The following is a 16,847-nucleotide window of genomic DNA, read 5'->3' on the forward strand; positions in this document are numbered from 1 at the left end:
GTACAATTTGCAGATTAGAACGTTGATTATCTTCTACAGGAAATTAAAACGTGATGATCTGTCTCCAAAGAAGGCGACAACAGGTGGTCTACGTATTAGAAGGGAACTTTTTAAATGTTTTATTTACTCACTGCACTCTGTTTCGTGTGCTGATTATCCTACCCCTTGAAGAGTTATTTTAAACATCTGCAAAGTAACTTCTCGTCAGAGTTCTTCGAACATATAAATTCCTGCTTTTGTGAAGTACAGAAATTTACGCGTGGAATTGACGCAACTACATGGTGCAATATTTAGTAATATTTTGTCTGTCTGACATCGATTAGCAATTCGTACTTTTTATCACCTGTCATTTTGTTAGAACATTATAAGATGTTATTACTGAATCACAATTAGGTGATGATATAACCCCAGTGCAGAGATTCATTTTAACATATTCTGCTCGCTTTTAGGGTCATAGTTTGTGTATTTATTAACTGTGACTACTTATAACCAGATTATTAACCCTAGTCAAGGTACTGTTATGCCAATTTTGAGCATAATAACAGTCCCGCTATTTAACGTGAATAATCGCACTAATCTATGCCATTCTACAAGCATTTAGGTCATCGACTACCTTAAAGTGAAAGGCGTACACATTGAGCATCGAGTGGTGATGCGAAGAGAATATACAGTATCTGTTACCTTTAACTAGAAGATTACCGACCAGTAATGTATTTTCAAGTATAAACGTGAAAGGCCTTTCTATGTGGTGTATACATTGAAAAGTTAGCATCAAATGATGATGCCAAGAGAATATATCTGTTACTTTAACTCGAAGATTACGGACGAGTAAAGTGAAGGCCCTTTCTATGTGATGTATACATAGGCGATGAAGCCATGAAAATGTATATACCACCTTAAATAGAGATAACCGAGGAGGCAAAGTGAAGGGCCTTTCTATGTCGTGTATATATTGACGTACGCGGAGAGATTGGTTCACGCTCTAACGGACTGTACATATTTTCTTGGGTAACGGTGTTTTACTAACGGGTTTGGAGCTCGAGTGCAATCTGAAGAACAAAACATTAATCTCTAATTCGAACCATTTCAAACTTAACCTAGAAGTAACTTCGGAAGGAAGATCATCACGTCTTCCCGCACCAGTAATTTGTTCAAGATGATCGAAACGTACCGTACCACTTAACACGATTTCACGCAGACTACGTCCTAACCTGTGCTTGCGGAGCCACGAGTGTGGTTCGACCTTGAACCAATCCGATTTTCGATGCATATCTTAGGTGAGGGCTCTCTGAGGAGTTTCAGCTCTAATTCAGGAAAAGGCTGGAACGGCATCTCATGTCAAGTTTCAAGTGAGTTGTTCCATATTTATACATTTTAATATTAGTGTAAAATTTAACAGTCATAAAGTGTATAACGTATTTTAAAACTCGTATTAAATGGTGAATGATGTGATGGATCTTTAATGACCCCCGGAAGTTCGTGGGAGCCAAAATATGAAGTAAGATGCAAATCATTTTTAGTGAATTCCGGACTAAAGGCAAAAAATATAGACGGCAGTTTTATTGACATTTGAAAATTAAGAAAGTTACGATCATATAAAGGTTAAGCACGATTTATACTATAATATAATTCATGAACCATGATTTGTTCATTCAGTTCACCGAGTTATATGTAGTGCTAGGAATTTTAGGTGCAAAATTTGAATTAAAAAAGGTGCTTTAATATAATCGAAAAAGGTATAAAAAGTGCAAATTTTAAATGTAAATATCACCAAAATCAATTTTACATCATATAAAAGGACACAAAATTCACTCGTGTTATCATGTATTAAAAATCTGCCTAAAACAAGTCCCAGAACACAACGTTATTAAAATCACATGTCCAGAAAACTGTCAAACAGGTAACATTTCAATGTTATTTTCAGTGAGGTTGCAGCTCCTGTCAATACGTAAATACTTACGGTACACATAAAAAAGGAATGTTCAACGTCAACAGACACAAGTGTTGCAGTTGATATCAAATGCCTATTTGTTGCAACATCCTTAACATCAGGGTTTTCTAGTGTTCTAGTATCTGGTTTGCAATACCATCCAGTGCCTTCCTTCACATTCATCACAACATGTAGACTCCTTCCTCACATGTTTATTCCCTAGCTATATACTGCATAACATGATTACGTTGTTTTTTTGGGGTACCAATTGTTATTTATATACCTATCACAAACATTGCACTTCAGAACTGACCCGTCGCTCTGAATACAATCAGCACTAAACTGTTTAGCACTATCACTTATTTTCTCAGCGTTCGTTTTTTGTTTCAGCATACTTGATACTGGTGCTACAATAACAACAAATAGCGTAACATTAAGCTATTTGCTAGTAGGACAATGGGAGACACCACACACAGTCTAAGCGTATTCTGAACCGTCGCCTACGTACATATCAGGGCCGGCAGATAAGCAGCTGCTGAAGGGCGGCTACAATCACCAGGTTCGTAATTCCTTGTTGTTTTAAGCTTGCTTGTTGTTTTAAGGGCCTAACATCGAAGGTCATCGGCCCAGGTTCGTAATTAAGTTCCCGATCAGTGCAATATAAGGGGCCTACGATTTTAGCGACGAATTGAAGAACCGCATAGAACATAGGACCATGCTTTACATACGAAATGCTCGGCTTTTCTCGCTTAATTTCTGTAGTAATAAAATGCGGTGAAGGAACCAAGAAAATGGATTATACAAGTGGAAGAAGGTGTTAGCATTGAGAAAAGGTGCAAAAAGGTGCAACTACAACACAATTAGGGGTGTTCATTTTATGGTTTTTCTGTAAGATAAGCTAATTTGGGCATTTTAATAGAGAAAAAATTAAGGGGCAGCACTAAAATTCCTACCTCTAGTTAAATGTAAGCATTACATTGGACAATGTCAACAACTTGTCTCAAAATTATGAAAGTCTTCTTCAAAGCACCATTTCTTTCTTTCTTTCTTTCTTTCTTTCTTTCCTTCTTTCTTTCTTTCTTTCTTTCTTAATCCGTTTACCCTCCAGGATTGGTTTTCCCCTCCGACTCAGTGAGGGACCACCTCAAGAGCAGTGTCCTGGAGCGTGTGACTTTGGGTCAAGGAATACAACTGGATAAGTGGACCAGTACCTCACCCAGGCGGCCTCACCTGCTATGCTGAACAGGGGTCTTGTGGGGGATGGGAAGATTGGAAGGGATAGAGAAGGAAGAAGGAAGGAAGCGGCCGTAGCCTTAGGTTAGGTACCATTCCGGCATTTGCCTGTAGGAGAAGTGGGAAACCACGGAAAACCACTTCGAGGATGGCTAAGGAGTGAACCGTACCTTCCTCTACTCGTTGACCTCCCGACGCTGAGTGGACCCCGTTCCAACACTCGTGCCACTTTTCAAATTTCGTGGCAGAGCCGGGAATCGAACCCGGGCCTACAGGGGTGGCAGTTAATCACACTAACCACTACACCACACAGGCGGACTGAAGGCAACATAAGAAGACTTAATTTCAGGATGACAGCCTTTGTCTCACCTTTACCATTCATGCGTTTTCCTATCAATGTGACACACTCATTTCTGCAAATCGATGTGCAGGGAAGATGTCATGTGTATCAAGACTGTACTATATCTCAAAATGAAGAGAAACTTGAATATTGAATTGTCACGACCGCATTGTAATCGAAACAGACTTTCAACGTATTAGGTCGTGTTACGTACATGTAGTACGTGTTGAAGAGATGTTAAGTACAGAACAAAAATGGCCAGCCGGACACCAGTGGGATCCGAACCCGCAACCTCCCGATTTCGCGTCGGTTGCTCTACCAATTGAGCTATGGTGGCCTAGGCCATCTTTGTTCTGTTTGAAGGGATCTGAGCTACAGGTCTGGCACTGCTGCTAGCACACTGTAGAGTGCGTTTTTAGTCGCCCGTTGTGGGGCATGTCAATGAATATTGAATTTTCACGACCGCATTGTAATCGAAACAGACTTTCAACATATTAGGTCGTGTTACGTACGTGCAGTACGTGTTGAAGAGATGTTAAGTCATCATCATCATCATCATCTGTTTACCCTCCAGGTTCGGATTTTCCCTCGGACTGAGCGAGGGATCCCACCTCTACCGCCTCAAGGGCAGTGTCCTGGAGCTTCAGACTCTTGGTCGGGGGATACAACTGGGGAGTATGACCAGTACCTCGCCCAGGCGGCCTCACCTGCTATGCTGAACAGGGGCCTTGTGGAGGGATGGGAAGATTGGAAGGGATAGGCAAGGAAGAGGGAAGGAAGCGGCCGTGGCCTTAAGTTAGGTACCATCCCGGCATTCGCCTGGAGGAGAAGTGGGAAACCACGGAAAACCACTTCCAGGATGGCTGAGGTGGGAATCGAACCCACCTCTACTCAGTTGACCTCCCGAGGCTGAGTGGACCCCGTTCCAGCCCTCGTACCACTTTTCAAATTTCATGGCAGAGCCGGGAATCGAACCAGGGCCTCCGGGGGTGGCAGCTAATCACGCTAACCACTACACCACAGAGGCGGACGAAGAGATGTTAAGTACAGAACAAAAATGGCCAGCCGGACACCAGTGGGATCCGAACCCACAACCTCCCGATTTCGCGTCGGTTGCTCTACCAATTGAGCTATGGTGGCCTAGGCCATCTCTGTTCTGTTTGAAAGGATCTGAGCTACAGGTCTGGCAACCGACGCGAAATCGCGAGGTTGTGGGTTCGGATCCCACTGGTGTCCGGCTGGCCATTTTTGTTCTGTACTTAACATCTCTTCAACACGTACTACATGTACGTAACACGACCTAATACGTTGAAAGTCTGTTTCGATTACAATGCGGTCGTGAAAATTCAATATTCATTGACATGCCCCACAACGGGCGACTTAAACGCACTCTACAGTGTGCTAGCAGCAGTGCCAGACCTGTAGCTCAGATCCTTTCAAACAGAACAAAGATGGCCTAGGCCACCATAACTCAATTGGTAGAGCAACCGACGCGAAATCGGGAGGTTGTGGGTTCGGAACCCACTGGTGTCCGGCTGGCCATTTTTGTTCTGTACTTAACATCTCTTCAACACGTACTACATATACGTAACACGACCTAATACGTTGAAAGTCTGTTTCGATTACAATGCGGTCGTGAAAATTCAATATTCATTGACATGCCCCACAACGGGCGACTTAAACGCACTCTACAGTGTGCTAGCAGCAGTGCCAGACCAGTAGCTCAGATCCTTTCAAACAGAACAAAGGCCACCATAGCTCAATTGGTAGAGCAACCGACGCGAAATCGGGAGGTTGTGGGTTCGGATCCCACTGGTGTCCGGCTGGCCATTTTTGTTCTGTACTTAACATCTCTTCGTCCGCCTCTGTGGTGTAGTGGTTAGCGTGATTAGCTGCCACCCCCGGAGGTCCGGGTTCGATTCCCGGCTCTGCCACGAAATTTGAAAAGTGGTACGAGGGCTGGAACGGGGTCCACTCAGCCTCGGGAGGTCAACTGAGTAGAGGTGGGTTCGATTCCCACCTCAGCCATCCTGGAAGTGGTTTTCCGTGGTTTCCCACTTCTCCTCCAGGCGAATGCCGGGATGGTACCTAACTTAAGGCCACGGCCGCTTCCTTCCCTCTTCCTTGTCTATCCCTTCCAATCTTCCCCATCCCCCGCAAGGCCCCTGTTCAGCATAGCAGGTGAGGCCGCCTGGCTGAGGTACTGGTCATTCTCCCCAGTTGTATCCCCCGACCAAGAGTCTGAAGCTCCAGGACACTGCCCTTGAGGCGGTAGAGGTGGGATCCCTCGCTGAGTCCGAGGGAAAAACCGAACCTGGAGGGTAAACAGATGATGATGATGATGATGACTTAACATCTCTTCAACACGTACTACATGTACGTAACACGACCTAATACGTTGAAAGTCTATTTCGATTAAAGAGAAACTTGTTGTATATGAAGACTAGGTTCAGTATTTTGCCGGGATGAGTGGCTCAGACGATTAAGGTGCTGGCTTTCTGAGCCCAAGTTGGCAGGTTCGATCCCGGTTCAGTCCAGTGGTATGTGAAGGTGCTCAAATACGCCAGCCTCGCGTCGGTAACTCCTGCAGGACAAACTCCCGGCTTCTCGGCGTCTCCGAAAACCATAAAACTGTAGCTAGTGGGACGTGTAATCAATAATATTATTGTGCTGTCCTTGTGGTGCCCGTGACACAGTAGTGGCTACGATCCCTCGTGAGGTCAATGAAGTTTGTGGGTAGTTGAATAGGAAAACCTGTCTTTGGCATCCGGCAGTGTAAGGAACTCATGTGGGACAAAATTCCGGCATCCCGGCGTCCCTTAAAATCTATAGCACTTGCAGAGACGCTACTGTTTGTATTACAATAATGATTAATCTCTAGAATGATTCAGGAAGTAGTGGAGAAGTTCTGTTTCGAAGACTTCAGTATATTTTGGTGAAGATATATAAAGTCCAAAGAATGTGTAAATTAGCACATGTAATATTAGAAGAAGTAATCATTTAGGCAAAAGAAAGGTAAGAAACTCGTCAGTACGTACCTTATACTCTGACGTAGTCCGGCTCCATGGCTAAATGGTTAGCGTGCTGGCCTTTGGTCTCAGGGGTCCCACTTTTGATTCCTGGCAGGGTCGGGAATTTTAACCACCAATGGTTAATTTCTCTGGCACGGGGGCTGGGTGTTTGTGTCGTCTTCATCATCATTTCATCCTCATCATGACGCGCAGGTCGCCTACGGGAGTCAAATCGAAAGACCTGCACCTGGCGAGCCGAACTTGTCCTCGGACACTCCCGGCCATTTCATTTCATTTCAATCTGATGTAGAGCACAGTTTCTCTAGCTTCATGAATGCCCTGTTCAATAAGAAATACGCACATCTCGTTTCAATTGTACACTGAAATGAAGAATAAGCTAAGTACATTGTACATACATACATACATACCTTATCATTATAGACCGTTATGCCTTTCACCGTTCAGTCTGCAAGCTTCTGTGAATTTACTAAACATCGCCACAAACCTCTATTTGTAACTAGTGCTGTGGACTCGTTTAGTTCTATACCTCTTATCTTTACATCGTTAGAAACTGAGTCTAATCATCGTCGTCTCGGTCCCCTCTACTCCTCTTACCCTCCATAACAATGTCCGTTATTCTCCTACGTAACCTATCCTCCTCCATTCGTCTCACATGACCCCATCGCCGAAGCCGGTTTATGCGTACAGCTTCATCCATAGAGTTCATTCCTAAATTAGCCTTTATATCCTCATTCCGAGTACCCTCCTGTCATTGTTCCCATCTGCTTGTACCAGCAATCATTCTCGCTACTTTCATGTCTGTTACTTCTAACTTATGAATAAGATATCATGAGTCAACCAAGCTTTCGATCCCGTAAAGCAAAGTTGGTCTGAAAACAGACCTATGTAAAGATAGTTTCGTCTGGGAGCTGACTTCCTTCTTACAGAGCACTGTTTTTTGCAACTGCGAGGTTCCTGCATTAGTTTTACTACACCTTGATATAATCTCACTTACTATATTACCATCCTGGGAGAACACACAACCTAAATACTTAAAATGTTCTACTTGTTCCAGCTTTGCACCACAAATCTGACATTCAGTTCTGTTGAATTTCTTACCTACTGATATCAATTTAGCCTTCGAGAGGCTAATTTTCATACCATACTCATTGCACCTATTTTCAAGTTCCACGATATTAGACTGCAGGCTTTCGGCACAATCGGCCATTAAGACCAAGTCGTCAGCATAGGCCAGACTGCTTACTACATTTCCACCTAGCTGAATCCTTCCCTGCCACTTTATACCTTTCAGCAGACGATGCATGTAAACTACGAACAGCAAAGGTGAAAGATTACAGCCTTGTCTAACCCCTGTAAGTACCACGAACCAATAACTCATTCTACCACCAATTCTCAGTGTAGCCCAATTGTCAACATAAACGCCTTTGATCGATTTCAATAATTTACACTTAATTCCATATTCGCCCAGTATGGCGAACATCTTTTCCCTCATTACCCTGTCATATGCTTTCTCTAGATCTACGAAATATAAAAAAGAACCTGTCTATTCCTCTCGTAACATTTTTCAATTACCTGGCGCATACTGAAAATCTGATAATGACAGCCCCTCTGTGGTCTGAAACCAACCTGGTTTTTATCCAACCTCCTCTCAACTACCGATTGCACCCTCCCTTCCAAGATGCCAGTGAATACATTGCCTGCTATACTAATTAATGAGTTACCTCGATAATTGTTGCAATCCTTCCTGTTCCCTTGCTAATAGGTGCAATTACTGCTTTTGTCCAATCTGAAGGTACCTTACCAACACTTCATGATAATCTTACTACTCTATGAAGCTACTTCATCCCTGCCTTCCCACTATACTTCACCATTTCAGGTCTAATTTCATCTACTCCTGCTGCTTTATGACAATAGAGTTTATTCACCATCCTTTCCACTTCCTCAAGCGTAATTTCACCAACATCATTTTCTTCCTCCCCATGAGCTCGGTTGTTTCTGACACCACCATGAAGATTTCCTTTCACGTTGAGAAGATTTTCAAAGTATTTCCTCCACCTATCCAGTGATTCCCAGGGATCTGTTATGAGTTCACCTGAATTACACAAAACACTGTTCACTTCATTTTTCCCTCCCTACCTAAGATTCTTTATTACTGTCCAGAAAGGTTTCCCTGCTGCTTGACCTAGCCTTTCCAAGTTATTACCAAAATCTTCCCATGATTTTTTTTTTTGATTCAACAACTATTTGTTTCGCTCTGCTTCCTTCATCTAAGTACAATTCCCTGTCTGCATCGGCCCTTGTTTGGAGCCATTTCTGATAAGCCTTCTTTTTACGTTTACAAGCTGCTCTCGCTTCATCATTACACCAAGATGTTCGCTTTTTCCCGTCTTTACACACAGTCGTTCCTAGGCATTCCCTTGCTTTTTCTACTACAGCATCCCTGTACGTCACCCATTCTGTTTCTATATACTGAACCTGCCTACTGTCCACTGTTCGAAACTTCTCACTAAACATATCCATGCACTTCTGTCTAATTTCCTCATACTTTATTCGTTTGCAGACAGATTTCACTTTCTCTACCCTAGGCCTAGAGATACATAGTTCACTACAGATCAGATAGTGGTCTGTATCATCGAAAATTCCCCGAAAAACCCGTACATTCCTATCAGACTTCCTGAATTCGAAGTCGGTTAAGATATAGTCTATTATGGATCTGGTACCCCTAGCCTCCCATGTGTAGCGGTGACTAGCCTTATGCCTGAAGAATGTATACGTAACTGCTAAACCCATACTAGCACAGAATTGCAGCAAACGCTTCCCATTCGCATTAGCTTCCATATCTTCCCCAGATTTACCAATCACCCTTTCGTATCCTTCAGTTCTATTCCCAACTCTCGTATTGAAAACGCCCATTATCACTATCCTATCCTTGCTGTTCACCCTGACTGCGATGTCACTAAACGCTTTATAAACCGGGCGAGTTGGCCGTGCGCTTAGGAGCGCGCAGCTACAGTATGAGCTCGCATCCGGGAAATAGTTGGTTCGAATCCCACTGTCGGCAGCCCTGAAGATGGTTTTCCGTGGTTTCCCATTTTCACACCAGGCAAATGCTGGGGCTGTACCTTTATTAAGGCCACGGCCGCTTCCTTCCCATTCCTAGGCCTGTCCTCTCCTATCGTCGCCTTAAAACCTATCTGTGTCGGTACGACGTAAAGCAAATAGAAAAAAGGAAAACATGCTTCATAAAACTTGTCAACTTCATCCTCTTCTGCACCATCACATGGTGAACACACTGAGACAATTCACGTCCTAATTCCTCCAACTGCCAAATCTACCCACATCATTCTCCCATTTACGTGCCTAACAGAAACTACTGTATGTCGTGTGCAATAGTATTCCTGATAAACAGCCCTACCCCATACTCTGCCTTTTCCTTTAACACCCGTCAAGTACACTTTATAATCTTCTATCTCTTCCTCGTTATCTTCCCTTACCCAAATATCACTTACTCCTAGTACATCCAGATCCATCCTCTTTGGTGACTCAGCCAGTTCTACTTTCTTTCTTCTATAAGCCCAATTAATATTGATAGCTCCCCATCGAATTCCATTTCGTTCGCGAAGTTGTTTCCAAGGAGTCTCTCCCCTGTGGAATGAGAGTGGGACTCCATCACTCCCATAGGTCCGAGACTTGCTTAAAATGTTCTGAGCTCGGTAAATTCGTGAAGCAGGATGCTACCCTACGTACACATAGTCCAAGTGAGGATCTCTCCTCTAACGGGTTAGGGACAAAAATCAAATCAAAAAATCAAAATCTCTTTATTTGCAAATGAGGTGTTTACCTCGGTGGCAAATGGTACACATTATTGTCAAGCACTAAATATTAAATTAACAAGAGAAGAAAATTTTCCTATAATACAATATTGTATAATTTACGCTAACAATTTTTTCTATTAAACACACAGCTCATCCTTAATAAATTTACATTGTTTACAAAATTCTACTTATAATATCTCCTGTACTACTTACAAATATAGTCATCTGATATACAGTATGTGGAATTACTTCAAATGATACTGTACAACTGGTATAAGATTAAAATTTACATTGCATTTATTTACTTTTTCTTTTCCTTACCCATTCTGGAACCTAAGTAGCATAACGACCTGCTGCGTCTTAACCAGAGCCCCTTTTACCACCACTTTTCAGAGTTCCTGAAGGGCCTTCACAGCTACCGTAGCGGTCCCAGGGCCCTCGAATTCCCCACTGTACTTCACCCCTACAGGCAGTCCCCTACTTTGGCTGTCCAAACTCCTTAGACCAGGGGATGGAATTAATTTATTCACACACATTCTTTATTTACATTAACCTGCACTGGTCGAATGCCCTCTAACATTTCATTTTTTTCTGTTGCTGTTTATTCTCTTCTTGAATATCTGTACAGATTTTGGAAAAGGATCAAACACTACCCCTGGTTAACTGTTCCACTCCTTCACACCCTTCCCAATGAATGAAAATTCACCCCAATCGCTTCTGCTAAAATTCCTTCTAATTTTATATTTGTGGTCAGTCCTGCCGATATAATTATTTTCCAACTGAAGCCTCTCACGGATATCTCCCCATGCTGCTTCTCCTGTATAGGCTCTATATAAACCTATAAGTCTAGTTTTCTCCCTTCTCTTACTTAAAGTTTCCCACCCTAGTTTCTTTAACATTTCTGACACACTACTCTTTCTCCTGAAATCCCCTGTTACAAATCTTGCTGCTTTCCTCTGCACGCTATCTATTTCTTTTATTAGGTATTCTTGGTGAGGATCCCAAATACTGTTTGCACATTCCAATAATGGACGAACCATACTTAAGTAACTTTTCTCTTTTAATTCTTTGTTGCATCATTTACGTAGCCTCATTATGACATGTAACGATCTGTATGCTTTCCCAACAATGTCATCCACATGACCCTTCCAGTGCAAATTACTTTCAAATCTTACACCTAAGTATTTGCACTTGCCATCTTTTGGGATAACTACCCCATCCAAAGTATATTCAAATTCAGTTTTAAAACTCCTGTTTGTAAATGTTGTAACAGTTGATTTGCCTCCATTAACCTTCATGTTATTCTCTTCAACCCATTGTTGGATACTCTCAAGGTCCCTTTGTAATTCTGAACAATCCTCAATGGTATTTATTTCCCTATAAACAATTATGTCATCTGCATACAATCTTATTTTTGATGTTATATTGTTCCCTAAATCATTTACGTATATTAAGAAAAGTAACTGACCGATTATACTACCCTGTGCAATTCCCTTCCAAACTTTCTCTTCCTGCGATACGTTAATTCCTACTTTGACTTTCTGAAACCTTGAATTTAGAAATGTTTTTACCCAACGTGTAACCCTTACGTCCAATCCTATTCCCTCCAATTTCTTTAATAATATTCCATGTTCCACTCTATCAAAGGCTTTGGAAAGATCTATGGCTATGCAATCTAACTGGCCTCCTGAATCCAATTGATCTGATATGTCCTGCTGAAATCCCACCAGTTGTGCCTCACAAGAAAATTTCTTTCTAAATCCATACTTGCTCATCATGAACCAATTTTTATCATCACATACCCTTCTGATGTACTTTGATATTAAACTCTCCAGTATTTTACAAACTATACTGGTCAGGCTGATTGGTCTGTAGTTCTCTGGTTTCCTTTTATCACCCTTTCCTTTATAAATTGGTATTATTATAGATTCCTTCCATTCCTTTGGTATTACACTATTATTTATGACATAGTCAAAGAGAAATCTTAAATAAGGCACTATGTACCACCCCATTGTCTTTATCACCTCCCCAGTAATTTGATCACTTCCTGCTGCTTTTCCTTGCTGAAGCAGTTGGATTTCTCTGAAAATATCTACGTTTGTGAACGAGAAGCTTCTTGTTTCCCTCTGTGTCTGTCCCTCTGTAACTTCTGTTTCGGTTTCCAACTCCTGACAATCATCTACTGAATCTCTAAATTCCCTACTAAAGAGGTTTGCTTTCTCAGTATCTGTTAAATAGTGTTCACCCCCTTCTCCCACCATTGTAGGAATTTGGATTCCTTTTCCTTTTTGATTCCTGATATATTAATACAGCTTTTTCCATTTCCCTTTGTGGTCATTACGCTCTTGAAGAATGCCATTCATATAATTCTCTTTTGCTTTCTTTTTCACTCTATTCACTTCCCTCATTAGCTGTTTTCTACTTTCTCTACTCTCCCTACCTTCTTTGATTTTCCTGTTTACTATTCTACATTTTCTTTTTAGTTTTCTTATTTCCCTTGTATAATAAACAGGGTCTGAGGTCATTTTACCCTTCTTAACAGGTACAAATCTCTTCTCTCCTTCCCAAACGATTCCTTTGAATTTAGCCCAAAGTGTATTCACATTACTCCCTTCACTTATCCAAAACTGAATTGTGATTTAAGGTACGTCCCAAATTCATCAACTTTAGTTTTTCTGTACAATTTCTTGTCTTGTGTGACCCTCTTATTAAGCCTTTTTGGTACCAGTCCTACATCCATTATTATAGCCTTATGGTCACCTATTCCTTCAATTACCTCAGTTTTATCAACAATTTCCCATGGTTTAACCAAGAATACATCTAGTAAGTTATTGAGACGAGTCGGTTCTTGTACTACTTGTGTAAATCCTCCCTCCCAAATTAACTTATTTGCCAGTTTCTGTTCATAGGCTTCACTTGCAGCTCCATTCCATTCAACTTCAGGCAAGTTTAGATCTCCCCCAATTATTACCACATCATTATTATTGTTTTTATGAGTATATTCTATTATTTTCTCAAATATTTCCATGTCTCTTTCCTCTCTTCCAGGCCTGTATGTTCCTATAATTCCCACCTCCTTCATATTATCACAAATTAATTTTATCCCTAATATTTCATCCCTTTCATCGGTAAACCATTCATGTGAACAATATGTTTCCTTCACCAGAATAAACACCCCCCCCCTCCCTTTTTATCTCCTCGGTCTCTACGATAGACTGTGTACCCTTCTGGAAATACTTCTCTATTACCCACCCCTTCTCTCAACCACGATTCCACTCCTATCACCACATCAGTCTCATAAGATTCCATCAATGTACCGAATTTTAATTGTTTATTTACTACACTCTGACAGTTTACGAAGAGCAATCTCAGACCCCCTTCCGCCCTAAAAATTGACTGTTGCAATTGGGTAACTTGAAATTCCTTAATTTCCTGAGTTTTCCTGGTCAGTATTATAACTCAAGGGAGTTGCCTTTTTTACAGTACATATCTGATGATTAATACAATCTAGAACAATATTTGCTATCTTTCGTTTACCTGAATTGTTTAGATGAAGGCCATGCTTTGTGTAACAGTGTCTCTCGAAACTGCTGCTATCAATTACCTGTGTATTACGAAAATGTTGACAAATTTTAACCATATCTGTATTAACTTTGTCCACTTCAATGTTCACACACGAGTCTCTAATTAAATCATCCCTGCGGGGCACGTTCACTACAAAGATGTTAGTGTGAGTCAGCTTACCTAGTGTACATTTAAGTTCAGAAATAACATTCTTGGCGTCGTTGTGAGCTACGTCGTTCGTCCCGCCGATGATCACTACTGCATCACGACTTCCGAGATTTCTTGCCGCCTGCTCCGTGTTTTCCAATACCTTCTTCATTGGGGCCCCAGGATAGATGTCTGCCGATGCTGCAATATCTTCATTGACCATTTTCTTCGCAATTCCCCTCGCCTGGCTATCACCAAATATAAGAATGTTCGACACTTTCGCCGGTGCACTGTGTGGGATTTTAGGCCTAACTTTGCCGCTTCTCGTAACGGATTTTGCCCTATATGATTGACTGCTTCCTATACGGATACCTTGCGTATCGCTTACTTCCCTCAGGGCTGAAAATCTATTTTTGGTGTCAATTACAAAGTTGTCTTTATTAAACTGTACACTTTTCCTCCTAGAATCTGAAGCAACTTGACACCACGCGCTAGGATTCTCGGAGCCACCTGTGTTCTGAGTGTTTACTGGTACCGGTACTTTCGATTCCAGTAAACGTACCTTTTCCTTTAAAATCTCATTCTCCGGTTTTAATGCTTGTAAATCCTGTTGCAATAAAGAGAGAATTACAAGTACATTATCATTACCTCCATCCTCCAAGTAATGAGACGCCAGCGATTCGTTGACCGTTGTAGGCCTAGGTTTGCTACCGCTATTCAAATTGCTCTCGCCACAGCTAACACAAGTCCAAGTATCTTCATTTTCAGCAAAACCAGCACTACATATACACTCAAAATGGTACCAAATTAAACACTTTTCACACTGGATACCATTCTTCACTCGCTTCTTGTTTACACCACATTTATTCCCGATTATTTCGCAAGAGAACCGGGAGCTATCTTCACTTACAGCCTTCGCTGACGCCATCTTGTACCAGTACCACGGTGAATTGTATAGCCCTAGTCGCCTGAGCACAAGGAGGGCCATGACTCAGAATATGTCTGTGCTGTAAGTTTAATTCTCTCTAATGTATACAAGTGGCGTATGCGTTTGTTTACACCGAGTAAATTCGCTGCGCGGATAGTGCCAAGTAGGTGTTATCTTGCATTCCGCGTATGGTGAGTTCGAACCCCGCTGTTGGCAGTCTGTCCTATCCCTTCGTCGCCATGAGACGTCTGGGTTGGTGCGATGTAAAATCAACACCAAAAATGAAGGAACACGTTTTGTTTTCACTCAATGCGTATTTATGTCTACCCCTTAGTCCAGTGTACTGATACGGGATTGAGAATGAGGTGAGATGAAATTATATGGCATGCCTTTACGGCTGAACGCTCTTCCTGACGTCCACCTCAATTGAGGAGCTAATAAAAGTGAAATGAATGATGGTGAATGAAATTGTTTGAGGAGGTCGAAGGAATCGGCTGTGGCCTATGGACAGGAACTGTCCCGGCATTTGCTTGGAGGGGTAAATGTGAAACCACAGAAAACCAATTTTAGGACAGCCAAATGTAGAGCATGGCGCTTTCACACGCGCGGCCACTCCACTCGCTTTAATACGTATATTGAACAATAAGTCTTTGTTTACTGCTCATTTCGCAGGTCAACCGGAGCCATTAACAAAAGTAGGAAAATAAAACTACTGAACTGAATGATGATGATGATAATAATTGCTGCATTAAAGGGTCAACAGCAAGGTTATCGACCCCTACAGCATTTTAAATTGAATGTTGTAATTTTTCAATATATTGTTCATTTTTGAAGATGTAAATTGTGAAGTACGGTCTGTCAATCTTTTGTTTGTATGTACAGTCACTGAAAAAGGTATGAGCGAATGGTTTTGTAAAGTTCCTCCCAGGTAAACTTTTCTCAGAAACAACTGAACCTGTAGGTGTAATGTTTGATTTGTTATCTACAAGGTTTGTATCTGCATGAGAGGTGAATTATATTTTGACGATAATAAAAATTAAGTCCGGAAAGATGCTAAATGCGAGGAACATACAAAACCTGCAACCATACAGCAGTTTTATATCTGTCCACACTGATTGTCGGAGTTAATAGGTGAATCAATGACTAAGCCTATGATAAGAACCAACAAGAGAAACGATACATTTTAAGAGTGATATAAAGGATCACAGTGGCTCGGACAGTTGAGGTGCTGGTCTTCTGACCCCAGCTTGTCAGGTTCGATCCTGGCTCAGTCCGGTGGTATTTGAAGGTGCTCAAATACGTCAGCCTCGTGTCGGTAGTTTTACTGGCACGTAAAAGAACTCCTGCGGGAGTAAATTACGGCACATCGGCATCTCCGAAAACCACCAGAGTGGTTAGTAGGACGTAAAACCAATAACATTATTATTATTATTATTATTATTATTATTATTATTATTATTATTATTATTATTATTATTATTATTATTATTATTATTATTATGGTTCGTGGTGTGGGTTACTGTAGTCACGCCATAGTTCGTGAATCACGGGCAACGGTTGAGTGGCCTAGTACGTGGTACCAGTCGTGATACCAGTTGTTATGGAATAGGAGTGGGCATCTCGGACACATTCTGAGTCATAGCCCTCCTTGTGCTCAGGCGACTAGGACTAAACAATCCACCGGTGGTCTTTGATCGGTTAGAGATCCTCAGTGGGACTATGTGTAAGTAGGGTAGCATTTTACTTCATAGAATGTTTACAGAGCACGCTCAGAGTGATAGAGTCCCACTTCAATTTGACAAGCGAAAGACTCCTTGGAGACAACTCGGCGAACAAAATGGAATTTGATGGGGACCCC

The 16,847-nt window shown here is 41.7% G+C and overlaps 1 protein-coding gene and 1 non-coding gene across 2 annotated transcripts in view; both read right to left on the minus strand.

Annotated features, from left to right (window-relative positions):
- Positions 1 to 16,847, minus strand: part of LOC136863529 (cytochrome P450 307a1-like) — a 113,927-nt gene that overhangs the window by 44,703 nt on the left and 52,377 nt on the right. The gene's annotated exons all lie outside the window — the stretch shown is intronic.
- Positions 4,567 to 4,643, minus strand: TRNAS-CGA (transfer RNA serine (anticodon CGA)). The gene has a single exon. It is a non-coding gene; the product is annotated as a tRNA-Ser (tRNA).

Source organism: Anabrus simplex, chromosome 2 (genome assembly GCF_040414725.1).
Source record: "Anabrus simplex isolate iqAnaSimp1 chromosome 2, ASM4041472v1, whole genome shotgun sequence".
NCBI lineage: Eukaryota > Metazoa > Arthropoda > Insecta > Orthoptera > Tettigoniidae > Anabrus > Anabrus simplex.